The sequence below is a fragment of the Taudactylus pleione genome, unplaced genomic scaffold, assembly GCF_031769625.1.
Source record: "Taudactylus pleione unplaced genomic scaffold, aTauple2 ptg000414l, whole genome shotgun sequence".
Lineage (NCBI taxonomy): Eukaryota > Metazoa > Chordata > Amphibia > Anura > Myobatrachidae > Taudactylus > Taudactylus pleione.
In genome coordinates this window covers 207253-220892 of record NW_028284816.1, presented here as the reverse complement: position 1 = coordinate 220892, position 13640 = coordinate 207253, and the positions used below count along the sequence as shown (strand labels likewise).

At 43.7% G+C, this 13640-nt stretch overlaps 1 protein-coding gene across 2 annotated transcripts in view; it reads right to left on the bottom strand.

The window, feature by feature from the left end:
* UNC93B1 (unc-93B1 regulator of TLR signaling) overlaps positions 1–13640 on the bottom strand; it is a 70548-nt gene that overhangs the window by 54430 nt on the left and 2478 nt on the right. The window contains exon 1 of one of the 2 annotated variants that reach the window (XM_088447062.1): positions 12371–12395. The exons of the other annotated variant lie outside the window; for it this stretch is intronic. The gene's annotated coding sequence lies outside the window, so the exon portion shown is untranslated. Of the gene's footprint in view, positions 1–12370; positions 12396–13640 lie in introns of those variants that run through there. 2 annotated transcript variants of the gene reach the window in all.

The following is a 13640-nucleotide window of genomic DNA, read 5'->3' as shown; positions in this document are numbered from 1 at the left end:
GGACACGCAGCTGCTGCCAATGCCATAGAGATGAAGGATGTCTATTAGAGACATTCTTCATTTTTTTGCAGGGGGACTCAGCAGCGCCCTCCACAGTAAGCTGCTGCGCATGCGCGATTGTAACACTGCCTGAACGGAGCTGGACGCGGCAGCTGGGGCCGGGCCGGCGGATCATATGCGTGGTGAGTGACGGAAGCGTTTCTCCAACCACTCCCCAGTCACCACCCCCCAAATGCTCAAGGCCTGTCACTCACTCTGTGATGGATTCACTGTGCGTCTGTAATCGCAGTGCGATCACCGTGCATGTGCAGTGCATTCGGATGCGTTAGTCCGCAACAATCAGCCTAGCTGCGTACACTGTTGCAATTGCAATCCACGCTGAATCAGGTACTAAGGGGGTCATTCAGACCCGCTCGCGAGCAGCAGTACGCTCGCAAGCGGGTCGATGTTCCCCACTGCGCATGCGCACGACGGAGGGAGCTCCGTCGTGCGCATGCGCGAGACCCGGGGAACAACGGGCTTTCCATCGCTCCGGGTCTCGCACCAAAGGGGGCGTGCTGTCGATGTTGATTGACAGCACGCCCTCTTTGGTGGGCGTGCCGGGGGCGTGCCAGACGGAGACGTTCCCATGGGAACGCCTACCGTCTGAAGCCGGCCCCACTGACATCACTAGTGATGTCAGTGGGAGTGATTTTGGCTCTGATAGAGCCAAAATCACTCCAGGGCTTGTGACCATCGCGACCATCTTTTTGGCCGCTCGCATATGCTGTGGGTGGTCACCCACAGCTATACGAGCAGCCAGGAGGCCGCTCCATTTTCATGGAGGAGGGCCCTGATTCAGAGCGAGCGCTCTGGTCAGAGCGTCCGGCTCTGAATCAGGCCCTAAATCTGTTGGGACATTGCAGTATTTGCTATTCTTTTAGAGTTATGTTTCCTAACATTCATCTTGCACACCCCCAAACACAACAAACAACCACTAACACCAGTTCAAGAGGAGGTGTCCCTTATTTTTCACCTGGCACCCAGTTTATGTCTGGGAGTTTGATTTCACGCACATGATTCAACAATGAATAAAGAAAATATTTTCTTTCAATGACTTTACTATTCTCCATATACAAATTGCAATTCTTTTTGAGAATATTAAGCAGCAAACTTTTTACGTGAATAAACTCTCTGTCATAGACCTCAGAAAGGGCTCTATTCAGCAAGAGTGGCCTTATTACCCCTAATATTACCAGGCAACATTGTCACGATTGTTTATCAATTATTAAATTTTTTGGCAGCTATTCAGCATTTTAGTAAGCAGGGACAGCGGTTGCGTTAACATGCTGTCCCTGCGAATTTGCAGACGGGATGGTTTTTGAGCTCCAGCCTGCCAAAACTGAGTGCAATGTGTACACTTTATATTAGTCTGTATACATTTATATTTATGTGCTTTTATATTTAAAATTTATATCTAAATTTATATATGTTTAATAAATAAAAGCATATACAGGTTGAGTCTCCCATATCCAAATATTCCGAAATACGGAATATTTTTAGCATGACTGAAATAGTGAAACCTTTGATTTTTGATGGTTCAATGTAAACAAACTTTGTTTAAGGCACAAAATTATTAAAAATAAAGTATAAAATTACCGATAGGCTGTGTGTATAAGGTGTATATGACATATAAATGAATTTCATGTATCTACACAAACTTTGTTTGAGCCACAAAATTATTGAAAATATTGTAAAAAATATCCTTCAGGATGTGTGTATAAGGTGTATATGAACCATAAATGCATTCTATGTTAGATTTGGGCCCTATTCCTAAGACATTTCAAAATGGTATGCAATTATTCCAAAATACGGAATATTCCGATATCCAAAATACCCTTGGTCCCAAGCATTTTGGATATGGGAGACTCAACCTGTAAATATAAATGACTAATATAAAGGCTCACTCAATTTAGACAGTTTTGGCAGGCTGGAGCTGGACTTAAACTTGGTGGTCACCACACTGCTGGGAAGGAGACTGGGGTGGAGTTTCAAGATTCTGCTGGGACTTACAGGAAAAATTTGCCTCTGTCCCTGCAGTTTTCGGGATATTTAAGGATTTGTTTTATATAACGCCATTCTGAGAATACTTTATATAACGCTAAGATTTTTCGAGTAATTTAACGCTTTTAGCTTTGCTGAATAGAAAAAAAAAACCACGTTAAAGCACTGTAGAGAGCAATAGCGTACTGCCTACAGTGCGATACTATATGGGAAATAATGGAAAAGATAATTGTGTTATCTTCTCCATTAATTGAATAGTGGAAACACTTAAAAAAAATGGGGAAACAATCCTTTCTGCATTTTTTAAGTAAATAAAGTCATTGCTGAATAGAGCCCAAACATAGATGCTCGTACCAGCTGCATATCTTTTTTCAAACTAATTTGGAAAAAAAGGGACCAGAATTCGAAAAGTCCACTGAAATTTCTTAAGGTTTACATTGATTAAAAAAGATATACAATACATAATGCTAATTTGGAGAAAGGCTTTAAGGTTTGTCCATGGTCCAGCCTTCTGACACATGTTCAATCCAGTTGAGCTAAAATGTATATATATATATATCTTAAACAAAACAATAAAAAAAATAAAATTTATTTTGACAATTATACCTTGTACAAGCTTATTACCTTCAAACTTGTGCACTTCGGTTTGTTTCTAACAACCTTTAAATTGTATAGTATATTTAGTCCCAAAAATTTGCAATCAGGACAAGATCAGCGCCCCCTATCCTAAAACCATGACCTGAACATGTACAACCATCACCACATTCAAGCAGGACTGCTCCCACTTTGACAATTCCCGCTGTCTTGGTGGTTAGGTGATTTAGGGACAGCCTTACCAAAATCGGGACCAGTGAAAGATATTCTGTTAATTTGGAACAGTGTCAGACCTGCTTGGCTCGGAGTGCAGTGCTTGCTCCTCATCAGCGCTTTACACTGGCTGATCAATGTAAATATCAGTATCAGGTGTGGGGACGGGCTTATGATAAGAGCCATGCAACTTCTGTCCTAATAAATCTAATCTCCACACCGCTGATAGGCCAGACTGGAAATATACACATTGCAGAGATATCTGGGTGATAAACTGTCATCTGTCATAAGCATAACCTTACAAAACACCACAACTACTACAATTAGCCACACTGATATATAGTTTCAACTAGGGTTACCACCCGTCCGGAATTCCTTCAGACAGTCCGGAAAAAATAATATCTGTACGGAGTCCGGGGGCTTTTAATCATGGACAGGCAGTGTTTGAAAGTGTCACAGAACGGAGACGGGGGGGTTATAGTGCCAGCAACACTATAGACTCAGTCATTGCGCCCGCCTCCCACCAGCCCTAAAGCCCACCTCATGCTGTTGGATCCTCACTCTCCCATCAGCAGCCCTGTGGCACAGCTAGAGAAAGCACCTCCTATCTAGCCACACATCAGCAGTTACTACGATGAGCATCGCAGCCACATCACCTGAGTGTCCGACGTATTCTGCACACTCTGGGAGCTGTTGTGGGGATTGCAGAGATAGGGTAGGAGGAGACCACCTTTGTGGGTGAGCAACAGCAGAGATGAGCAGACAAGTTAATCTGGTTGGAGATGCAGGAGACAGCTCGGGGTAAGTGGAAGATGAGCTCCTGGGTGTAATTTTCACCTTATTTTTATTTTATTAGTCCAATATTTATGTAAACAATTAAAAAATATTTTTCTTTTGAAGAAGTCAGAGAGACTGTTTAATTTTAAATTAAATCAGGCAAAATATATGGTATGGTCACTGTTAAAATGTTTAAATAAAATCATATATGGAATAAGAAATAAAAATCTGGAAGCTGCTTAATCCATCCATCACTTTGAACTTCTTCACAGTTGCAGGTTATTTCCAGCTCTTAAATTGAGTTTGTAGGCCACATAGAGATTCAGGAAGATTGTGGCCTTGTGGATGGTTTATTCTGATGTGGCCAGTCCCTACTAGACCATATGCGGTGTAAAGCCAATGGGGAGCAATAGCAGCCATCAGGCATAGAAAGGCACATGAAGGGGCTCTGAGGCATTTAAGGGGCCATGAGGAGGCTCTAAGGCATTTAAGATGCATGTGGATCAAATGGCATATGATATTTAGTGATACGTGGGGGCAGAAATCATAGTAATAAAATGCTCATGCCCCCCTGTCTGGGGATCTCAAAATTAAAAGGTGGTAACCCTAGTTCCAGTGGGTTGTTTAATTTCAGTAAGACAATAGGTAGTTAGCCCTGCGCACCGGATTTTCACTAGTGGTTTGAGGGGGTGCTGCAGTGAGATACAGGTCGCCCTAACCTGGAAGTATATATGTGAAAAAAACAAGTTGGTTGCTGACTGCGCTCTCCCCTTCATGGATCTGTATTTATCATAGAACTAGGGGATAGTTCCCCAACTACTGGTTACCTCTATACCTGTGCTAATCAATGATAACTATGGAACTTAGACTTAACTAAAATTCTTTATTGATCTGTCTGTATTACACCAAATCGAAATAGTATTGTACCTCTATGGGCAGTTTTAGCTCATATATAATGTGTTCTCAAGTGCTCGTCTACACAGTATATATGATACTATGGAATAGTGGTTCCAATGTTCTGCAGCTTCTGATATCGCATTACTATTCAATACTATTCACTGTCACTTTTTGAGGGCAATTGAGTAATCTCTTCAACACCTTAATGGGTGTTAGTGTCTGTTCCTTATTTGACAGTGTTTGCCCTGTTAGCAATGGTACCTTCAGTTATCGTTGGAGAGCGGTGTCCCGCTTCCCTTGATGATGTAGGTGCACTTCTTCGTCCTGACTGGCTGACTGCTAATAGTGCGGACCCGGAGGTTGATCGTGTTCGTGTGGCTCATACGGCTATCATCTCCACAAAGGGACGCTTCCTCCGGTTCGCCTTGTCTTGGTTCTCCGTGGAGTGTCCGTCTGAGCAGGTGCCTGGCTCTGGATGTGGTAGCTCACTTCGGCCCCTGTGTGGAGTCCGTTGCGAGTCTTCTTCCTCCGGCCTGAGCGCTGTATGTGGCCAGTCTCCCTCCTGGTCACTTCCGGGTCTCGTTCATGTTACCGTGGGTGCTGGCTAGCGGTGTCTATTTGCTGAGCTTACTTTGTGTGGGGTAAGAGTATGGGAGATATGTCCCAATGCGTTTCGGCTTCTCAGCCTTCGTCTGGGGATATGTTGAAGACGATGTAGTATCTGGTATGCTTTCCTTCTTTCCTATTGGTCCTATGGAGCTTGCTCCTGATTGCTGCATATGGTGTGTCAATCAAACGCTGCCTGTTAATCATTGGATTAAAGAATTGCGATGTTCTGTGTACCGGAGAAACAGGGGTCAATCAGTCATCTTGGTGGAGGCATATTTGATAGTATGGTTGTTCTCGGCTGCATTTACCTATTAGTTTTATGGGACATATTCCTAGATAGTGCGTATAATATGTTAATCAAATGATATGTGTTTATTCATTAGGTAAAAATACTATGTCCTATAGAAATAAGGGTTAAGCTACCATCTTAGTAGTGGCATGCTCTGTATAGCAGATGTGTCAGACCATGACAGTTGTGCGACCTGGTTAGTGGAAATATGTATATAAACATGTACCACATTTCTTGCATATAAGGATGTACATCCACATGTGAGTGCATACTTGTATGACTATTCTCAATAATGACTGTGATCTATGCCACATATGCAGATATCTGTCAATCTGCATTCTATATACTTCAGAGTTGGTAATAATTTACTTCTTCGCTCTTCTGTAGTGTTGCTGGTGGTTATTGGTTAAAGGGAAAGAAAGTAAAAAAAGGGGGGGGGGGGAGAGGTCGTACATGTCGTCACCATGTCTGCAGTGGCATGTGTAGCGTGATTCGGCCGCGTTATCTAGTTTGTTTTCTATCTTTTTTTTGGGGGGGGCTTGATGTTCTACTGCTATATTATAGATTTGATGGCATTGTCTATATTCAGTCCTTGCGGCAGAAGGGTTTCCATAGTAATCATGTGTTTCAACTCTTTCCTGTTTATCTGTAGAATGTGGTCTCCCCCCCTCCAGTTTTGTGTACTTCTTTCAGATCTACAAAAATCAGTGTTCTTGGATCGCAGTTGTGTTTTTATTTGTAGTGTTTTGAGAGTGGATGTTCCTCGCAGCCTTCGGTGATGTTTCTTATGTGTTCGATCAATCTCTGTTTTAGAGGTCGTATTGTTCTTCCAATGTACTATTTGGGACATTAGCATTGTAAGATGTATATTATACCATTTGTGTGACATGATAATAATCCCTGTATTTTCAATTTCTTTCCGCTGCTTGTGGATGTTATTGTATGTACAGGTACTGTGCTTCTTTGTTTGGTTGTTCTGCATGCTATGCATGTGCCACAGTAATAGCACCCCCTGTGGTTGACTTTGGTTTTAGTGTCGTTTGGACAGTCTTGGTGGGTGGGATGTGATTTTTGACTAATTTGCTTCTCATGTCTGGTGCTTTGCGAAACACTATCTTTGGTATAGGTGGCAGGATGTCTCCCAAAGTCTCGTCCTGGAGTATTATGTGCCAGTGTTTATTCAACAAGTTTGATTTGTCTCGCTTGTCTGTTATACTGTGTAATGAAAAGGACTTAGTTTTGTTTATTTTGTTCTGCCTTAGGTTTGTATTCTAGAAGTGGTTCTCTGTTTTGTTCTCTCACCTCTTCGTATGCTTGTTGCAGTAGGCCTTTGTCATATTTCTTCTCCAAAAATTGCGAATTTAAGTGCCGTGCTCTGTTCGTCATAGTCTGTTAACTTAGAATAGTTACGTCTTAGCCTCTTGAAATGCCCAATTGGTATGCTGTTCAACCAGTTGGGGTGGTGTTCACTCGAGGCTAAGATCATACTGTTTACATCGACTGTTTTTCGAAAAGTATTTGTCTGGAATTTATTATTCTCGATGAAGATGTTTAAGTCTAAAAACTCCACTAGGGATTTGCTATAAGTGGTTGTGAACACAAGGTTGTTTTGATTTCCATTGATGTATGTAATAAATTGTGTGAGTGAAGTGAGGTCTCCGTCCCAAATGAAGAATACATCATCTGTATCTTGTCCATGTGACGAGGTTCACATCAAGCTTCGATTGGGTCCTGATGTACTTGTCCTTCCAATAGCTCTTAAAGAGATTTGCGAAGCTCGGCGCGAACCTCATTCCCATAGCGGTCCCCTTAGTTTGTATGTACAAATAGTCATTGAACCACAGGTAATTATGTGTTAAAATTAATCGTATTCTTTCAATGATGAAGTCTATTTGATTTTCTTCCATTTCTGGATCCAAAGTGAGATAGTGTCTTGTGCTCTATATACCCTGTTCATGGTCTATAATGGAGTACAGTGATGCCACATCGCAAGTAACTAGCCAATAATTCACTTTCCATTCTGTTTTTTAATCTGTTAAGTATGTCTGTTGTGTCGTGGAGGTATGCCCTTTGTGTCTTTACGTATGGTTGCAGGTATGTGTCAAAATATTGCGAGAGGTTGGAGGTGAGTGATTTAATTCCGGATACGATAGGCCTACCTGGCAGTTGTTTTAGATGTTTATGAATTTTGGGTAAGAAGTAGAATACAGGAATTACCAGATTTTTTATGTTTATGAATTCATGTTCTGGTTTCGTGAGTATCCCTTCAGTAAGTCCCTTTTTAAGTAAATTTTGTAGTGGGATCCTGTTTTAATTTCCTGTATGTGTTTTCATCGCTAAGTATCCTTGTTGCTTCTTTGAGGTAGTATTTTGATTTGGTGTAAGATCAATAAGGAATTTTAGTTAAGACTGAGGGCCTGATTCAGACCCGCTCGCTAAGCCGCGTTCGCTCGCTATGGGCGATTGTCGGACGTCTGCGCATGCATCGCAATGCGTGTGCGCAAGCCAGTCAGTGCGATCGGGAATCGTGCACTCATAGCACAAAGACTGAGCGCTAGTTTGAGTGACAGATAGTGCTGTTTGTGGGTGGTAACAGGGAAAGGTGCTTGTGAACGGGGGAGTGGTGCTGCGAACGCAGGCGTGTCTGAGTGTCAAAACAACGTTTTATGAGTGTGCATAATTAGCATGGATGCATCATTGTACACGTCACTTGGTTGTATTTCAGCCTGCAGTGATCGCAGTACTTGCGGTGCGGTAGAGTCTACCTCAAGGGCTGCCTGCAGCTCCGATTGCTCTCGATGTTACTGATTAATCATACACTTCCTGGAGATGACGTATGCTAAGTAAGAAAAGTGGGAGTCTTTATACCGGCGTGCGCTCACTCTGCCGTCGCTCTGTAAGACATAGAGGGCGTCCTTACACCAGACAGTGCGATCGTGGAATTTGCATACCTGGCCCTTTTTGGATGCAAGCGATCACAGCTTAGCGTCCGGGTCTGAATCGCCCCCTGAGTTTCCTAATTATCATTGATTAGTACAGGTATAGAGGTAACCAGTAGTTAGGGAACTATCCTCTAGTTCTATGATGCCAAGCAAATCAACCAAACCTCCTCAAACCCGCAGAGATATTAATGCTATTAATTTTGAACAACTATCCACCTCTCTGCAACAATCGCTCTTACCTATTTCTGATTTCACTTCTCCTGTCATATTTGAACCAGACCCTAGAACTAGCCCTTGATGAAGTAGCTCCAGCTACCCATCACATTCTGCATAGACTTAGACGTCAACCGTGGCATTCCAAATTCACAAGACACCTACAAAAACTCTCAAGTAAAGTAGAACATCAGTGGCGAAAGTCTCATACTCCAAGTGACTTCCTCACATATAAGACAATCTACCACTCTTATTGTAATGCACTGGATAATGCCAAACAGACATATTTCCAATCTGTTATCTCTGCCCAAGCCTCTAACCCCAAGCGACTTTTTAATACATTTAAATCACTTCTTACCCCTCCGTCACCCAACCCACCTGCTACTATCAGTGCACAAGATCTTGCTTCCTATTTCAAGAACAAGATTGATAATATCCGAAATGAAATGGTAATCACTTCCTCAGCCAGGGTCTTGTTCAATTCCCTACCTGAACCCAGTGGCATGTTCACATCATTTGACCCCACTAATGAAGAAGATGCAGTATCTACACTCTTCTCATCCTCCTACTCTACTACCTATCCTCTTGATCCTATACCTTCACAAATCAGTAAAGCTCTGTCTCCTGTGCTCATTCCACACTTAACTAAAATCTGTAATCTCTCTTTCTCTACTGGTATCTTTCCATCACTGTTCAAGCATGCAGTGATCACTCCCATTTTGAAAAAAATAAATTCTGACCCTATCTCCCAGCTACCTTGCCCCTCCAAGCTACTGGAGAGACTTGCCTACACTCGCCTCACACACTTTCTTAACACCCACAACTTATTGGACCCACTTCAGTCTGGCTTTCGTTCCCAACACTCCACTGAGACGGCACTGACTAAGGTAGTAAATGATCTGGTCACTGCCAAGGCTAAAGGCCATTATTCACTTCTAATTCTTCTAGATCTCTCTTCTGCCTTTGACACTGTTGACCACTCTCTTCTCATACAAACACTACAATCCCTAGGTCTTCAAGACACAGCCCTTTCTTGGTTCTCATCCTACCTGTCTAATCGCTCTTTCACTGTTCGCTTTTCTGATTCTACCTCCACTTCGCTACCTCTATTAGTTGGAGTACCACAAGGCTCAGTGTTAGGTCCTCTGCTTTTCTCAATATATACCACCTCTCTTGGCAAACTAATCAGCTCTTTTAGTTTTCAGTATCATCTGTACGCGGACGATACTCAAATTTACCTATCCTCCCCATATTTGTCACCATCTGTGCTGGTCCGTGTCACTGAATGTCTCTCTGCCATTTCATCTTGGATGTCATCTCGCCACCTCAAACTTAATATATCCAAAACAGAATTATATTTCCACCGGCCAATAGTTACCAACCTGATATCTCTATTACTGTTGACAACTCGACAATCAACCCCACCTCACAAGCTCGCTGCCTAGGTGTCATCCTTGACTCTGAACTGTCCTTTTTTCCCCACATTCAATCTGTCTCTAAATCCTGTTAAATACATCTAAAAAACATAGCCAAAATTTCGACCATATCTTACGCAAGACACTGCAAAAACTCTAATACACCATACTTGCCGACTATCTGGCTGCTCTTCCGGGAGGGAGGGAAGGAGCAGCCAGATCGGCAGAACAGGGGGCGTGGCTGGCAAAAGGGGGTGGGTCCAGATGAGCTGAGGTCGGTTTGCGGGCGTGACGGGGCGGGGCCACGCAATCACGTCATTTTAGCCCCGCCCCCGCTACACAATGCCGAAAAAAACAGGCATTGCGAAGCAGGGGGCGGGGCCAAAATGACGCGAATCGGTAATGGGGGTGGGGGGGGGTGGTCGGGGGATCGGCGGCAGGCTTGCCTGCCTTTCCGGGGGGGCGGGAGCTGCACCCGTTTATCGGGAGGTTCCCGCCCAAATCGGGAGGGTAGGCAACCCTGTAATACACGCACTCATTATTTCCCGCATTGACTATTGCAATAGTCTCCTTATTGGTCTTCCCAAAAACAGGCTCTCTCCACTACAATCCATTTTGAATGCAGCTGCGAGGTTGATCTTTCCCACCAAACGTTCAGTGTCTGCTGATCCACTCTGTCAGTCCCTTCATTGGCTGCCGGTCTTCTACCATATTCAATTTAAAATACTTACACTCACACAAAAAGCTAATAACCAAACCACACCAACATACATCTCTTCATTTATCTCAAAATATCTTCCAACCAGACATCTCCGCTCTGCACAAGATCTACGTCTCTCATCCCCGCGCATTACTTGTTCCCATGCACGGTTACAGGCCTTTTTTCGGGCTGCGCCTGCCCTGTGGAGTGCCGTCCCACGCACAATAAGACTTTCCACTAGTTTCCAAACATTCAAGCATTCTCTGAAAACTCACCTCTTCAGACAAGCTTATCAGATTCCAGGACCGACCACCTAACATTTATAGCTCCCTATCTAACGCTCTTCTTATAGTAAACACCTACCACATCTTTTCTTTCTTCAATTTAACATCCTCCTAACCCTAGGCCAACTTTCCAGTGTGATTGGATTATACAGCCCACCAAGAACACCTGCAATTGGGCTGGACCAATTTGCAATATAAGCACCTATTACCCTATAGATTGTAAGCTTGCGAGCAGGGCCCTCTTACCCTTATGTATGTCTTTTATGTATGTATGTATGTATGTCTTTTACAACCCAGTAAAATGTTAATGTTGATTCCAATTGTAAAGCACAACGGAATTTGCTGAGCTATATAAGAAACTGTTAATAAATAATAATAATAAATAATGATAAATGTTTAATTTCAGTAGCTGCAGAAAAATAGGTCAGGTCAGTGGTTCTCAACTCCAATCTCGAAGTACCCCAACAGGTCATGTTTTCTGGATTTTCCTAATCATGCACAGGTGAATTTATTCTATTTTCCTGGGTCAGTAATATTCAACCGGATTCCTTAGATAGAAATCTTGAAAACATGGGAACGGACGTTGAGAACCACTGCAATTGGTGATGGCGTTGCCATTAATTAGCAACAAGTGCAGACCATCCACCGTGACCCCTTCCACCAGGTATAAAATGCTCTGCTCCAGGACGTCGCACTTGGTTTAGGACTGCAGTCACCTGGTGGAAGCAGAAATCCCTTAGTAGTGGGATTACAGCGCAGGCAATTAAATAGCTCCTGGGACTCATCCCAGGAGCCTGACAAACTTGCGCTGAACTGAAATCACCCAATAGAATTAGAGACATTATTATTGTAACACTGATAGGACATTATCCTGAATTTAAAAGTATAGCATACACCAGTGGTTGCCAAACTTTTTGGAATCACGGCACCCAAGAGTATCAGCATTGTTTTCACGGCACCCCTAAGTTTAGGTTTGTTATTGAGAGATTCAGAAAAAAAGTAAAGTGAAGTATAGGGTCCTTAGGGTCAGTGATGTGGTGGTGGACAGGTCTGCACTTCTGTTTGCCACATATTTACATTACATTGACCATAAATAATTTGATTTGGTGCTGGACCACCAACCTGTGGCACCCCTGCAAGTATCCCGAGGCACCCCAGGGTGCCACGGTGCACAGTTTGGGAACCACTGGCATACACAAATTCATATAACAGCCTGTCATACATGCATATCACAGAGTGAGGACTTGCAGTGAGACAAACTGCAAGTCCTGATCTAATGTAAAAGAGGTTCCAAACACACTCCTGTTGTCCATTCAACCCAGGACTCTACTCCCCAAACCTGTAACTCACACCATTGCTAGACACTACTCACATTTAAGAAAGTTATGAGGTACCTGTTAATGTCTGGTGTAACTTTCCTCCGTGTATGAAAGAGGAAGCATAGCAAGTAATGGGAGGAGAGTCCTGGGCAGCTGGAGGAGGGGAGCACACAGAATGCAGGGACAGTACCTTACAGCCGACGCATCTGCTCATTAACAAAGAGCGCACAGACTGAGAGAGGCAGAAATTGCTATAGCCAGATCTGCTTTCACTTCCTTGTCCCTGTTCCTCATTCACAGCAGTGTTTTTCTACATGTTTGAGTGTTGCTGTATTTTTAGACTGCGATGTGAATTAAAAACTAGGTTGAAATAGTCTGGGCATATATTAGATATTTTTAAATATAAACCTATTTCATATATATATATATATATATATATATATATATATATATATATATATATATATATATAACATTTCTTTGGTAAGATAGAGGCCCTGATTCAGACCTGCTCGCTGCCGCAGGCAGCTCGCAGGGTCTGTGGGCGTTTTTTTTTTTTTTTGTCTGGCCACTTGCAAAGCTGTGGGAGACCTCCCACAGCTTGTCTGAGCGGGCAGGAGGCCGTCGCGATAATCGCGTCCATTGGCCATACGACGAGACCCTGTGGTAGGGTCTCGGCTACCGCAAGGCTGAGTGGACTTCCTGCTATAATAGAGCATGTCAGTAGGGCCTCCCACAAATGCCAGGCGTTCCTAAGGGACGCATGCGCAGTGGGGTAACATCGAGCTGCTTGTGAGCGCTGTGCGCTCGCGAGTGGCTCTGAATCAGGCCCAGAGTGTGTTACTGCAATGTCTGAGCAAGTGAAGGCAGTACAACTATAGCACTGATTTGTTACAAGTCCAGGTGGTCCAAGGATTTTGTATAGATACAATATTTCAATCAAAAATATTCCTTCGGTTTCTGCCTTCAATAAATATTTCTAGGACTTGCAAGTTGGCTAAAGCCCTGCACACTAAGGGCCTGATTCAGAGCCGAACGCTCTGACCAGAGCACTTGCTCTGAATCAGGGCCCTCCTCCATGAAAATGGAGCGGCCTCCTGGCCGCTTGCATAGCTGTGGGTGACCACCCACAGCATATGCGAGCGTCCATGACCATCGCAACCATCGGGCTTGCGACGGAGACCCTGCGATAGGGTCTCGCTGCCGCAAGCCCTGGAGTGATTTTGGCTCTATCAGAGCCAAAATCACTCCCACTGACATCACTAGTGATGTCAGTGGGGCCGGCTTCAGACGGTAGGCGTTCCCATGGGAACGCCTCTGTCTGGCAGGCACGCCCCCGGCACGC